The sequence below is a fragment of the Schistocerca americana genome, chromosome 11 (genome assembly GCF_021461395.2).
Source record: "Schistocerca americana isolate TAMUIC-IGC-003095 chromosome 11, iqSchAmer2.1, whole genome shotgun sequence".
Taxonomy (NCBI): domain Eukaryota; kingdom Metazoa; phylum Arthropoda; class Insecta; order Orthoptera; family Acrididae; genus Schistocerca; species Schistocerca americana.
In genome coordinates, this window is record NC_060129.1 from 13,397,427 (window position 1) to 13,412,690 (window position 15,264).

Here is a 15,264-nt window from a genome sequence, read left to right on the forward strand (position 1 = left end):
AGGAAAGTGGAATCCAGCATCATGATAGGAACTGGTGGCAATAAGAAGCTAAGATTTACAGTAATGTGTGTAACTGGTGACGGGTGAAAGCTGCCACCTTACATTTAAAGGAAAACTACTCCAAATATTTCAGTGGAAGGCATATTGGTGAGAGCAAATCCAAAAGAGTGGTTCAACAATGGCTCTGGTCAACTGGGTGACCCATGTCTGGCAACATCACCCTGATGTTACTGGATTTATGGAGCATGTTGGTCCTGGACAGCTTCCATCAACATTTAACAGAAGAAGTGCAAGATAAGTTACAAAAAGTGAAAACTGATTCATTATCCCTGGAGGTTCAATATCTGTCCTGCAACCACTACATGTTCTACATCTACATCTACATCTACACCCATACTCCGCAAGCCACCTGATGGTGTGCGGCGGAGGGTAGCTTGAGTACCTCTATCGGTTCTCCCTCCTATTCCAGTCTCGTACTGTTTGTGGAAAGAAGGATTGTCGGTATGCCTCTGTGTGGGCTCTAATCTCTCTGATTTTATCCTCATGGTCTCTTCACAAGATATACATAGGAGGGAACAATATACTGCTTGACTCCTCAGTGAAGGTAAGTTCTTGAAACTTCAACAAAAGCCCATATCGAGCTACTGAGTGTCTCTCCTGCAGAGTCTTCCACTGGAGTTTATCTATTATCTCCGCAATGCTTTTGTTATTACTAAATGATCATGTAATGAAGCGCACTGCTCTCTGTTGGATTTTCTCTATCTCTTCTATCAACCCTATCTGGTACGGATCCCACACTGCTGAGCAGTATTCAAGCACTGGGCAAACAAGCGTACTGTAAGCTACTTCCTTTGTTTTCGGATTGCATTCCTTAGGATTCTTCCAATGAATATCAGTCTGGCATCTGCTTTACCGATGATCAACTTTAAATGATCATTCCATTTTAAATCACTCTTAATGCGTACTCCCAGATAATTTATGGAATTAACTGCTTTCAGTTGCTGACCTGCTATATTGTAGCTAAATGATATGCGACCTTTCTTTATATGTATCCGCAGCACATTACACTTGTCTACATTGAGATTCAATTGCCATGCTCTGCACAATGCGTCAATTTGCTGTAGATCCTCCTGCATTTCAGTACAATTTTCCATTGTTACAACCTCTCGATATACCACAGCATCATCTGCAAAAAGCCTCAGTGAACTTCCGTTGTCATCCACAAGGTCATTTATGTATATTGTGAATAGCAACATTCCTATGACACTCCCCTGTGGCACACCTGAAATCACTCTTACTTCTGAAGACTTCTCTCCATTGAGAATGACATGCTGCATTCTGTTATCTAGGAACTCTTCAATCCAGTCACACAATTGGTCTGATAGTCCATATGCTCTTACTTTGTTCATTAAACGACTGTGGGGAACTGTATCGAACACCTCGCGAAAGTCAAGTAACACGGCATCTACCTGGGAACCCGTGTCTATGGCCCTCTGAGTCTCGTGGACGAATATCGCGAGCTGGGTTTCACACAATCATCTTTTTTGAAACCCATGCTGATTCCTATAGAGTAGATTTCTAGTCTCCAGAAAAGTCATTATACTCGAACATAATATGTGTTCCAAAATTCTACAACTGATCGACGTTAGAGATATAGGTCTATAGTTCTGCACATCTGCTCGACGTCCCTTCTTGAAAACGGGGATGACCTGTGCCCTATTCCAATCCTCTGGAACGCTATGCTCTTCTAGAGACCTACAGTACACCACTGAAAGAACGGGGGCAAGTTCCTTCACGTACTCTGTGTAAAATCGAACTGGTATCCCATTAGGTCCAGCAGCCTTTCCTCTCTTGAGTGATTTTAATTGTTTCTCTATCCCTTTGTCTTCTATTTTGATATCTCCCATTTTGTCATCTGTGCGACAATCTAGAGAAGGAACTACAGTGCAGTCTTCCTCTGTGAAACAGCTTTGGAAAAAGACATTTAGTATTTCGGCCTTTAGTCTGTCATCCTCTGTTTCAGTACCATTTTGGTCACAGTGTGTCTGGACATTTTGTTTTGATCCACCTACCGCTTTGACATAAGACCAAAATTTCTTAGGATTTTCTGCCAAGTCAGTACATAGAACTTTACTTTCAAATTCATTGAATGCCTCTTGCATGGCCCTCCTCACATTACATTTCGCTTCGCGTAATTTTTGTTCATAGTAATCAGTCATTCTAAGCTGCACTTAAACAGCAATATGCATATGGATGGCTGATGAAAACACCAAGTTCACACAGACTGGAAAACCAAGATTTATGAGTGGGTGAAATGTGCCTGGGACTCCATAATCCACAAAAACTGGTGGAAAAAATTGAAATGATCACAAATTAACTAGATGGAACTGAGAACTATGCTCTATGGACACATGGTGACAATGATTCCTCCACTAGTGATTATGAATAGAAACTTGTTAGAGTAATTTTCTGTAAATAAAGCAATTAAAGTCAATACCTCTTTCCTCTCTTAAAATTAGGATGCACAGATTTGATGGCACAGATTATATGCATGTATGTCCTATTTCTAGTTTCCTATTTTATTGGACCATATAAGCTGCACTTTCTGCCCCAAACTTTGTCCACAAAAGGAGTTCTGTATCTTGGCCCAGTATGTTTTTTCATGGCAAACTAGTGCTCGTTTCTTAAATACAGTAACAATGCTAACAATACAAGGAAATCGTTTATGCTGTAAAGATGGAACTGCCTTTGTTGACCTCTCATTTTGATAGTAACTATTCTAATTACAATCCAGTTATTTCACATGAGAGGACAGGTCTAGCTTTCCTGGAGATCGATGGTGAAACTCAATCTTAACCAGTGGGTGGCAAGATCACAAGAAATTCACTGAAGTTACAAATTCAGCACAGTTATGCAAATTTAAAACTTGTGGTTATTTGTTGTGTGAAGATTAAATTTAATACAGAAGTTGAAAGTATGGTTTTGACAAATCCAATGTGTTCAGTGTTGATATCACTGAGCTGTAAACAGCTGTTTCATCGCTGAAACCTGGCAAAAAGGAAAAAAAACTTGAAAAGATCATTAACTTCAAGGTACAATCAATTTGTTTGCATACCATATAGAGACAAAATACTTATTTCTTGACAAACTAACCAAGCCTCGAAAATTCTTTGGACATAGCACAGACATAATACCATGATTAAGTAACTCAATTGTTGGGACTGTCATGATATATCATTGACAGACTATTCATGTAATACAAATTCAACATGAAGTCACCATATAAACCAGGTTGGTGACAATTCAGTTTACAGTCTTTTGGGAGATTCTGAGCAACACCACAGTGGACTATAAAGGGTGAAGTACCTGATGAACTTTATGTGGAAAACCAGTGATTACTGTGACGTTAGTTACTGCATAGGCAGGAAAGCAACCTTGTACATTATAAGGAGGCATATAACATTTCTCAGAGAATTTCAGCATGTGATCAGTGACCAAGCAAAAGACAGTTTGACAACGTAGTAATGTACTGGCTAGCAACTGTTTGGTACACTGCTCAGTGAGGGTGTGATGCCTGGCCAAGTACAAATATCTTGACATAAGACTTCAGTCCCCCCATGAACCATGGACCTTGCCATTGGAGAGGAGGCTTGTGTGACTCAGCAATACAGATAGCTGTACCGTAGGTGCAACCACAATGGAGGGGTATTTGTTGAGAGGCCAGAAAAACATGTGGTTCCTGAAGAGGGGCAGCAGCCTTTTCAGAAGTTGCAGGGAAACAGTCTTGATGATTGAGTGACCTGCCCTTGTAACATCAACCAAAACAGACTTGCTGTGTTGGGAAACTACAGCCATAATTTTTCCCCAAGGTCATGCAGCTTTACTGTATCATTAAATGATTATGGCATCCTCTTGGGTAAAATATTCCTGAAGTAAAATAGTCCCTCATTCTGATCTCTGGGTGGGGACTACTCAGAACAACATCGTTTTCAGGAGAAAGAAAACTGGCATTCTACAGATTGGAATGTGGACTGTTGGATCCCTCAATCAGGCAGCTAGAAAATTTGAAAAGGGAAATGGATAGTTTAAAGCTAGATATAGTGGGAATTAATAAAGTTTGGCGGCAGGAGGAGCAAGACTTCTGGTCAGGTGATGAATACAGGGCTATAAATACTAAATCAAATAGGGGTAATGCTGGAGTAGATTAAATAATGAATAAAAAACTAGGAGCACATGTAAGCTACTACAAACAGCATAGTGAACGCATTATTGTACCAAAGAAAGACACTAAGTCCACGCCTACCCCACTTGTACAAGTTTCTAAGCCAACTAGCTCTGTAGATGAAGAGATTGAAGAAATGCGTGATGAGATAAAAGAAATTACTCAGATAGTGAAGGGAGACAATAATTTAACAGTCATGGGGGACTGGAATTCAATAATAGGAAATGTAAGAGAAGGAAAAGTAGTAGGTTAATATGGACTGTGGGTAAGGAATGAAAGAGGAAGCTGCCTGGAAGAATTTTGCACAGAGCATAAATTAATCATAGCTAACACTTGGTTGAAGAATCATGAAAGAAGGTTGTGTATGTGGGAGAGGCCTGGAGACACTGGAAGGTTTCAGATAGATTACATAATGGTAAGACAGAGATTTAGGAACCACATTTTAAATTTTAAGACATTTCCAGGTGCAAATGCGGACTCTGACCACAATCTGTTGGTTATGAACTGTAGTTAGAAACTGAAGAAACTGCAAAAAGGTGGGAATTTAAGGAGATGGAACCTGGATAAACTGAAAGAACCAGGGGTTGTAGAGAGTTTCAGAGAGAGTATTAGGTAATGATTGAAAAGAACAGGGGAAATAAATACAGTAGAAAAAGAATAGGTTGCTTAGAGGCATGAAATAGTGAAGGCAGCAGAGGATCAAGTAGGTAAAAGGATGAGGGCTATTAGAAATCCTTTGATAATAGAAGAGATATTGAATTTCATTGATGAAGGGAGAAAATATAAAAATGCAGTAAATGAAGCAGGAAAAAAGGAATACAAACATGTCAAAAATGAGATTGACAGGGAGTGCAAAATGGCTAAGCGGGCATGGCTACATGACAAATGTAAGGATTGGAGTATATCACTAGGAGTAGGGTAGGTACAGCCTACAAGAAAATTAAAGACACATTTGGAGAAAAGAGAACCACCTCTATGAATACCAAGAGCTCAGATGGAAAACCAGTTCTAAGTAAAGAAGGGAAGGCAGAAAGGTGGAAGGAGTATATAGAAGGGTCTACACAAAGGTGATGTACTTCAGGGCAAATTTATTGAAATGGAAGAGGACATAGATGAAGGTGAGATGGGAGATACAATACTGCATGAAGAATTAGACAGAGCACTGAAAGTCTTAAGTCAAAACAAGGCCCTGAGAATAGACAACTTTCCATTAGAGATATTGGTAGCCTTGGGAGAGCCAGCCCTGACAAAACTCTACTATCCAGTGAGCAAGATGTATGAAACAGCCGAAATACCCTCAGACTTCAAGAAAAATTTAATAATTCCAATCCCAATGAAAGCAAGTGCAGACAGGTGTGAAAATCACCAAACTATCAGTTTAATCAGTTACAGTTGCAAAATACTAACATGAATTCTTTACAGACGAATGGAAAAACTGGTAGAAAATGACCTTGGGGAAGATAAGTTTGGATTCTGTAGAAATGTTGGAACATGTAAGGCAATAATGACCCTACGGCTTATCTTAGATGATAGAGTAAGGAAAGGCAAACCTACAATTCTAGCATTTGTAGACTTAGAGAAAGCTTATGACAGTTTGATTGGAATACTCTCTTTCAAATTCTGAAGGTGGCAGGGGTCAAATACAGGGAAAAAAGGCTGTTTACAATTTGTGCAGAAACAAAATGCCAGCTATAAGAGTCAAGGGGCATGAAAGGGAAGCAGTGGTTGGGAAGAGAATGGCATGGGATTGTAGCCTATCCCTGATGTTATTCAATCCGTGTATTGAGCAAGCAGTAAAGGAAACAAAAGATAAATTTTGAGTAGGAATTAAAATCCATAGAGAAGAAATAAAATTTTTCAGGTTTGCTGATGACATTGTAATTCTGTCAGACACAGCAAAGGATGTGGAAGAGCAATTGAATGGACTGGACAGTGTCTTGAAATGAGGATATAAAATGAACATCAACAAAAGCAAAATGAGGATAATGGAATGTAGTCAAATTAAATCAAGTGATACACAGGGAATCAGATTAGGGAATGAGAGATGAGGAAATGAGACACTTGAAGTAGTAGATGAGTTTTGCTATTTGGGGAGCAAAATAACATCTGATGGTCAAAGTGGAGGGCATATAACATGTAGACTGGCAATGGCAAGGAAAGCATTTCTGATGAAGAGAAATTTGTTAACATTGAGTATATATTTAAGTGTGAGGACATCTTTACTGAAAGTATTTGTATGGAAGTGTAACATGGATGATAAATAGTTTAGACAAGAAGAGAATAGAAGCTTTCAAACTGGGATGCTGCAGATGAATGCTGAAGATTAGATGGGTAGATCATGTAACTAATGAGGAGGTACTGAATAGAATTGGAGAGGAGAGGAATTTGTGGCACAACTTGACTAGAAGAAGGGATTGATTGGTAGGACACGTTATGAGGCATCAAAGAATATTCAGTTTAGTATAGGATGGAGGCACGGATGGTAGAAATTGTAGAGGGAGACCAAGGGATGATAACACTAAAGAGATACAAAAGAATGTAGGTTGCAGTAGTCACTCGGAGATGAAGCTTGCACAGGATAGAGTAGCATGGAGAGCTGCATCAAATCAGTCTCTAGACTGAAGACCACAACAAGACTTCAATTCTAAAGATGTTCGAAGTTATTGTTGCCAAGTTAGTTTAACATCTTCAAAAACATTCCAAGTGGCTTTTAGAAATTGATTAAGCATTCACTTCATCTTGCAAGGTTAAATAATGTCAGCCCGTCTTATGTATGAAGTGTGGGAGTATTTAACCTTTCCTGCATGAACCATGAAATGCAAGGCTATATTGGCTGAAGATGTGGGGAACACTCCTCTGCAGCTGTGGATTCTCCTACTTGCTAGTATAAAATCACCTGTATGCAAACTGCCAGTGACAAGGTCTGTTGCAAGTGCACATCTGATTCGGGCCCCAGTAAGTTTTGAAATAAAACACTGAGCAGTAATACTGCATCAAGTTTTGCTGAAACCTCGGCAACACACAAGTACAAAGCAATCTGAAGCACTAATATGGTTCTGATGACAATGTCATGAGCAACTTTTCAAAAGGTGTGGTACAACTGCTCCAAAGATGGGAAAAAATCACAGGATCAAACAACACTATGTCAGACATTCGAGCTGAAGTTAATGGCACTGAGAAAGTGTGAGCTATGGTCACGGAAGACCATTGTATCATTGTACTACATCTTGTTATCAAGTGTTGAGTGGTACTTAAGATAGGTAAATAAATTAGTGAAATCAATGTGAAGTGAAGTAGAAATTAGAAAATAAATGAAAAACTTAGTTTAGTTTGAAGAATTACACACTGGCAAACAGCAGACAGAGCAGCAGTGGCAACGTCCGGCGCTTGCACATTCAAGAGAAGCCATCGCCCTCCCCACATAAGTGGACGCCGTCAATTCAGCCATCAGGGCATGGCCCGACCAGCTCATGTGTTTCTCAATTGTCACATGTGATGAAAGGCCCTCGCCTACATTCCAAGAGCCAATGACCGACATTAAGAAGATTCTTCAAAAAGCTTTTCAACGTGACAGAAGAGGCAATGACCTTGAAGTTGTTCACCTCCAGTGAACTGAAGTGAATAAATACGTGAGACACAGTGGGCCCGACAGGAGTAGCTTTCAGTTCAGTTCCAGTACAGTTGGGTCAGTGCTGAAGACCGTCATGCAGGAGGAGACTAAATCATACACAAAAGCACCAAGTCCGCCACTGTAATGGAATAGCAAGCAGCAGCCTCGCCGCCAGAAGACAGAAGTTAGAAGGTATTTGAAGACTGATTTTTATGTACCCGGGTGACTCGTGAGGACGGGAAGGAGACGGCCTCACGTCAGCAGTCACCTGTGAGCTGGGATGAAGATCTGACAGCCGAAGACTGACAAGCTGGAGTCCGTTGTTCGAGTCCGGGACACTGGCCTTCCCCCGCCGCGCAGCTCCGCTGGCCGACGCACACTACACGCGGCCACATAGAGAGAGAAACACTGGGATGCCACATCCGAGGTATCACCATCCGATTCACGACTTCATTCTCAATAATTAAATGGGCCACCTCACGAAGTGCATCTCCAGTCAACTGGGTGAGACGGCGACATGAGATACACACCACCTGGCGTAATCAGACGCCGCCGCTCACGCAACGTGTAGGCTTCGCAAACGACACAGCTGCCGCTCTCGTAGCCCGAACAATCCAGTAAGAAAACCGTTGTACTAATCTTCAATAAAAGTTATCTTATGTAAAAATGCTGTTTCATTGTACCTCATACTCGAGCCAAGGAAGAACCCACCCTACCCACATGTTGGTAAGAGAGAAAAGTAATTTATTTAGTGTTTTTCACCCTGTCATAGTGCTTTAGAATCAAATGCCCTTTGCAGTTATGCTCATCCTGACAACTGACTAGCACTGAAAGAGAGAACCCAGTTACACAAGATTGGAGTAAGCACTGGATTTGTACATTCAGTTCCTACCAACAGCAAAAGCTTTATCTTGACAATAATGTGAGAAAATGATAAAGCTAAATGTTTCCTATGCATGTATATTTTCTCAAGTTACACAACAGCAAAATTTTTTGCTTTACATATTTACGTGGTATTTCTCTCTCAGATGTGATAGGGATGAATTTTTCATAATGGTCAGGTAGGTCAAAAGTAATCTGAAGTACTCAGTAAAGTTACTGGGTGCTTACAATTAAAGTGTAACTACTCACACAGGTCCAGTGTGGGCTTTATTACAGGGGCAACAAAACTTGGTAAATATGATAATGTGGAACCTATTTTCATTTGAAAAAGTTCCAGTCTTGGCCATCAGGTGTGGCACTATAGCGTCTTGGCATTGCTGGTGCTCCTACAGAACAAACTGTGCAAGTGATAGTCCTCATTTGTTTGAATTTCTGCTTACATTGCAGCCCTAATCCATTAAATATAGATCTGTTATCTTTCCTGCATTCACAGTACCAGATTTGCACCTGCTGACCAAAAATTATTTTTCCAGAATAAATCTGTTCCACATTAACATTAAAATATTTACCAGTTTCACTGCCATAAAACAATTGAAAGCCACACTGGACATCTGAGGAGCTGCATTTTAACTATAAGCACCAAGCATACTCAATGTCGTTTCTAAAATTTGACCTAAAATATTTTAATAGTGGCCACTTGATGGATGAGCTTCAGATCTGGCAAATCTGAGACTGAACCATTTTGCTACAGTAAACAATCAGTGATCCTAAGCCTGTTATACTGTCGATGGCTAATGATGTTTAAAATAGAGATGCATGAAATTATATTTGCTTAGGAAGCATGCTATCAAGGACTGTAGATTACCACAACAGACATCAAAATTACATATTTTGAGACAAAGGCGTGGAGGTAAATACATTGCAAATGGCAGAGGCCTCAAGTTTCTGTCTCAGTCCAGCACATAGTTAATCTGCTAGGACATTTCAATGTCCTTGTCTGATTAACAGAATATTAGTAGCTGGACAGTTAACACTACAAGAAATATGAGTAATGGGGATGAGTCCAGAGATCTATCAGTGTTTACAGTATCAGATGAACAATTCATGATGGTGAGGATCAGAAGTGGAAAACAATTATGTACAGAATGAGTTGCAAAGGTAAGTAGTGAAGAAAATCACACCAGAAGATTTGATCAGAGGAAAATTTCAGTGACAATACAAGCATTTGCATCATTTTGGTAGTAATGTAAACCTAGAAATATCTTATAATCTGTTTTTCCTGCTAGGAGACATCACAAAAGTTTTGTTACACAATTAAAATTTGTCTGTTATTTTGAATTCTGAGGATACTAAACTTGCACTGTTAAGCTATGAACTGATCTTATGAAAATCTTTCCATGTGGTTACACTAGGGATTAAGTCTACTGTAAAACAATTCAAAACATTAGCAGCATTTTGTGTTCCAAGCTTTAGACAAGGGAATGGGTGGGGAACAGCTGTTATACACTAGTGTAGCCTGCATTTCATGGATCATAAAATGATAGTTATCATATAATAAGGTTTCACACACTGACAGTAGATGGGGGCAGGGGGGCTGAATAGTTTTGGATTAGGATATTTTTGTCAGTAATGCATAGTGTTTGATCATTTTTCAGCTTAAGATTGAACTGTTTCAGAGCTATGACTCCATTTCTAAGGATTCCACACTGGTCATTACATTTGCCTCAATCCCAACACCTAGCAGCCAATGAATGGCACTTTTTTGGAAAGTGCCTCACATGAGACTACTGAACACATTAACTATTACCAATAAAGGATGATCTTACAATAAGATTAATCAGCTAAATATGAATAATGGAAGTCAAATTGGCATATAACTTCAATCCCTTGGGTTTAATAGTGGAGGATGGGGGGAGGGGGGTTAAGGCACAAGTGTTAACCATTACCATGAAGGCACTGTCCCAGAATTGGCTGAAGTTGTTCTTGGAAGACCATCAGAATGACTAAAGAGGGTGAGCCATCCTTTGAAATCTGAAGCAATTTTCTTGACTATCTTTTTGTTTACATTTAAGGATTGTATAATTTGGAAAGCAATGAATAAAGTATGACAATTTCCAATCTTATCATAACATGTTTCAACACTTTATACAGGACAAACCTCATTTTGCTGAAGATTTCATGAGCATGTTGACACATCTACTCTGTATCTTAATTTAATCATATATTTAGTCTTCTGCATTGGTTAATAACTCACATGTTTCGACTTACAAATATGTAACTCATTTGAAGTTTATCTACTTATGAAAGCACCATTTGGGTAGTATTAAATGTGTTTCCATTAAGTGAAACTAGTGGCACATTTGACGTTTTTACTTTTTAGCATAAACTGCACTAAGGATGCCATACACTTCTATTTTATACTAATTTTTTCAAAGATATTGTAAAATTAAACCCAGTACACTGTTGTAGTAACATTTGTAATCACAACAAAAAGATAAAAACTGAGCTGTTTTACTTTATGTATACTGCTGTTTAAAATCTCAACGATCTTCCAGTAATATTTTAAATAATGGTATAAATGACTGCTTTTCTAGATGCAGATTATTTCTAAGTGGTTAGGCTTTTAACTGAAGTTTCTTTGGAGCATTCCTTGTAATGGTAACAGTAAATATTTTAAATGCAGTCTCAAATACAAAAGGAAAACTGGAAACAAGTTACAATGAAGCAAAATTCTTTGTCAGGACTTGCCTCTTGGATATGAAATTTCAAGTATTGGGAATGAACATGTTTAGTGGCACAAAGCATCTCAGTTTTCAGAGATGTTGTCTGCTCGCTCAGGGTGCAAAGTGTGACAGGCTGACAGATGGGGACACTGATGACAACCTTCAACTTTTGACTTTTCCTGCGAGAAGAGGAAACAGCTGAATTCCAAGAGCTCAGCAATATTTCCCACTTAAATGTATTCTCACGATTCCTGGAATTTAGACTATGTACTGGCTAGGCATTCTGTCTGTCCCTAATTTTAAAATTATTAAATTTGTTCATTCTAAGGTAAAATGGAATTTTAATTTTTTTAAATAAACTTAATATTGCTGTTTGAAGTGCGAAGTTGAAAGTGTTAAACACCTATACATAAATTAACTACTCTTTTACATTCTATTAATGAACACCAAACATCAATGAGCTCTCTTGAACTGCCAGTACTCTGTTATTCAAAGAGATAAAAACTGGAAATGTCTATATCAATTTTTCCTTTTATTTTATAGACTAGACAACATTTGCCAGTCTGACTTTTTCTAGTATGAAGTTGTAGTCTAAACAGAAAATAGTAAATAATGCTATCATGATTAAGTATTATTTTTACATCACATACTGACAAAAATACTGTTGAAGAATCAACTATGTGTAAGTCTGATGCTGATTACATGGCCACAATATTTCTATGTTAAAGGGTCTTTAAGCAGGAAGCACCTGAAGAAGTGTGTCTTCACCATTTACTGCATACCAGTTGTGTTTAAATGTGAAGGCATTTAATAAATTTAAATTCAGAACTCTGTCCACTTCATCACTGTTGTCCCCACAGCCATCAGAATCCCAGGCCTCAGGAATGCAGTGGTGGTTGGAGCACAGGAAGTCTTTGCTGAAATCCAGCTGCAAATCACATCAGAAAACAAAATGGAGACAAACTTAGAAGCTGTGTTATATTTCCATATCAATCTCAAGCAAACAAAGTCAATGTGTCTTTGAATTGTGCAGTTTGTAAACAAGGAGAATACAAGATACTGAATACTATTCTAGATGAGAAGATGCTCCTTTTCCTTATTTTTCACTTCTCACTGTGCTTACCTCTGTACAGATTGGCACAACAGTGATGTACCATCTCTTACTCTTGACACCTCTCTCGCCATCTGTCTCCTTTCACTGATTACAGGTGGGTCTGATGAGCCCTTTCTTTGACCTTCCCCACTTACTACTCTCTCACCCCCCACTAACTACGGAAATGTTTGTTCTGAAACCTAGCTAGTGTGCGTACTAGCAGCACTAGACTTGCCTCCTGAAATTAAACTCTGGAAACTTCCTCTGATAAAATTAGCGGAGGTGGTGCTCAGCCAATTATCTCCATCTGTATTACCTACTGCATAGGTATTTGTACCAATTCAGAAAGACACACCATAAAGAAAACCAACAGGGGGGCAAGGGGTTGTAAGTAACAATTTCAATATTTTAGGTGGTTTCTGCCATGTTCAATGTAATTGCCAGTAAACACTGTTTGGCACTTTAGTGTAAGTTTACCAATTATGTTATCTTAGGGCGTGCAGAATAAACTATCATTTTTGTATTCAGTACAGCAATGAGAAGTGAGTAGAAATAATATTGAAGAGACTAAGCAAACCAAGACCAAGTTATTACTATCACCATTCTGACAGCATAACAAGATCCACAAAATTGGATAAGAATGACAAGGCTCATACCAAAGACAATTCAGCTGCTTTTCACACATGTCACAAATCTGAAAGCATTAGACAACTTCCAGTTTATGTCATTCAGATAACATTGTGACATTTTGTATTACCAAATTCAGAGATTGTTGCTACTGCAGTTTAGACTGAGTGAATATGTTAAATTTTAAAAGCATTATTTACTGGTAAAAGACTGGGTGCTCTACACAAATGTGTATAGATCCTTTAAGATTCCAGTTACACAGGAATTATGCTGCAGTCTAATGCATGTTTATAAGCTTGGTCCTGCATCTTTTAATGATGTGGACGTCCTCAGAGGCTATAAAGACATTTCTGAAAATCAGTGCAAGCTTCTTTGAGTTTGAAGATCTAACAATGTCTTCACAACCTCTGAGGATGTCTAGCATTAAGAGACAAACGGAAAAAAAGGGTGATAACAACACACTGCTACTGCAAGAAAAAGTGCCCTACTAAAAGCGTAATCTGCATTAAATGTATGTCAGTGCACCACTACAGCTACATGATGAGGAATGCAAACAAAAAATCTGGATTTTCTTAGAATGTGGCGATGAAAATTTAGGCATGAAACTTCGCAACACAGGAGACAAATCTGAAATTATATCTGTGTTAATTCAAGAAATACATAATTTAAAGCATCAGTGTGAATTATTATTAGAACAGAAAAGATAAAACCCACATGAAGAACAAAGTTAATGCCTCAAAGAGCAAGATACTACAGTTAACAAATATAGTCCTACACAAATCAGAGAACTTGATGCGAAAAAAAAAAAAAAAAAAAAAAAAAAAAAAAAACGGTAAATAATGTAAGCAAAATTATAGTGTTGACAGATAGTCATGAGTGTGAACTAGTGGATATTCTTAATCAGTGCAAACAGCTAAAAGCATCCTGTTTTATTGAGCCAAATGCCCCACTATCAGAAGTAGGGAAGGTAACACAATCTGCTGAGTGTGCAAAGCTTAATCAAAATGATTTTGTTGTTCTGTTAGGGGGATCAAACAATGTAAATAAAAATGAAACTAAGAAGGCCACACAGAATCTGAAAAGATACTTGAGCCACCTTACCCATACAAATGTAATAGTTTGCTATTTACCACACAGGCACGACCTACCTCAATGGTTGTGTGTTAATAGTGAAATCACAATGGCAAAAAAACAATATACAAGCATTTGCAAATGTTTCAGAAATGTGGAAATTATTGACATAAACTATACTGGTCATAGATTTTATACATCTAAACATCTAAACAAGTTGGGAAAGCAGGTAGTAGCCAATCAGATAGCTAATACTGATTAAAAAAGAAACAATATAAAACATCTGAGAAGAAACTGGCACTTAATTAGTACTACCCAGCCAATCAATATAGTGCTGCACCAACTGTGGAAACACCATCCAATCAAAACTTAGTAGCAGCTGAACCACCATCTTCAACAAGGATGGCAGCAACACCACCTTCAAAAACGGTAGCAGCAAGGTCAGCTGCAGCACCTCTAACAACAGCAGTAGCAGAAGTTCAGCCAGCAGATCGAGCAGAAACGACAACAGCAACAACTGCAGTACCAACATAAGCAACAATAGCTGTAACAACAGAATCAGCAGTAGCTCCAGCAAGAGCAATATTAGAATGTGCATCTGCAGATTCAGCATCAATGACAGTGTATACAATAAGAATCAGTGAGAAAGAAAATGTGACCACCTTCCCAACCAAATGGAAAACAGTGCCTCCCACTCATATGAGTGATTTTTTTGTTGAATGCATGATAGGGAGGAAAACCAGCAGAAAAACAAACAGCAGAAGTTGCCTAAGGTAAGTGATGTGTCAGAAATGAGGAAGATGTGTCAGACTGACAGTCAGTGCCAGCTGTCAATGAACATTGTCTACTCTTTTTGCATGTTAATATCCAGCCAATGAAAAATAAACTCTCAGAACTGCAAAATCGACTAGAAAAACTTAATTGTATTGTATTTTTGGTAAATGAACATTGGCTATCACATACAGAAATAGATTTGACTGCACCTAATGGTTATGAACTAGTTATAGGTACTGTAGAATTATCATGAAGCATGGTG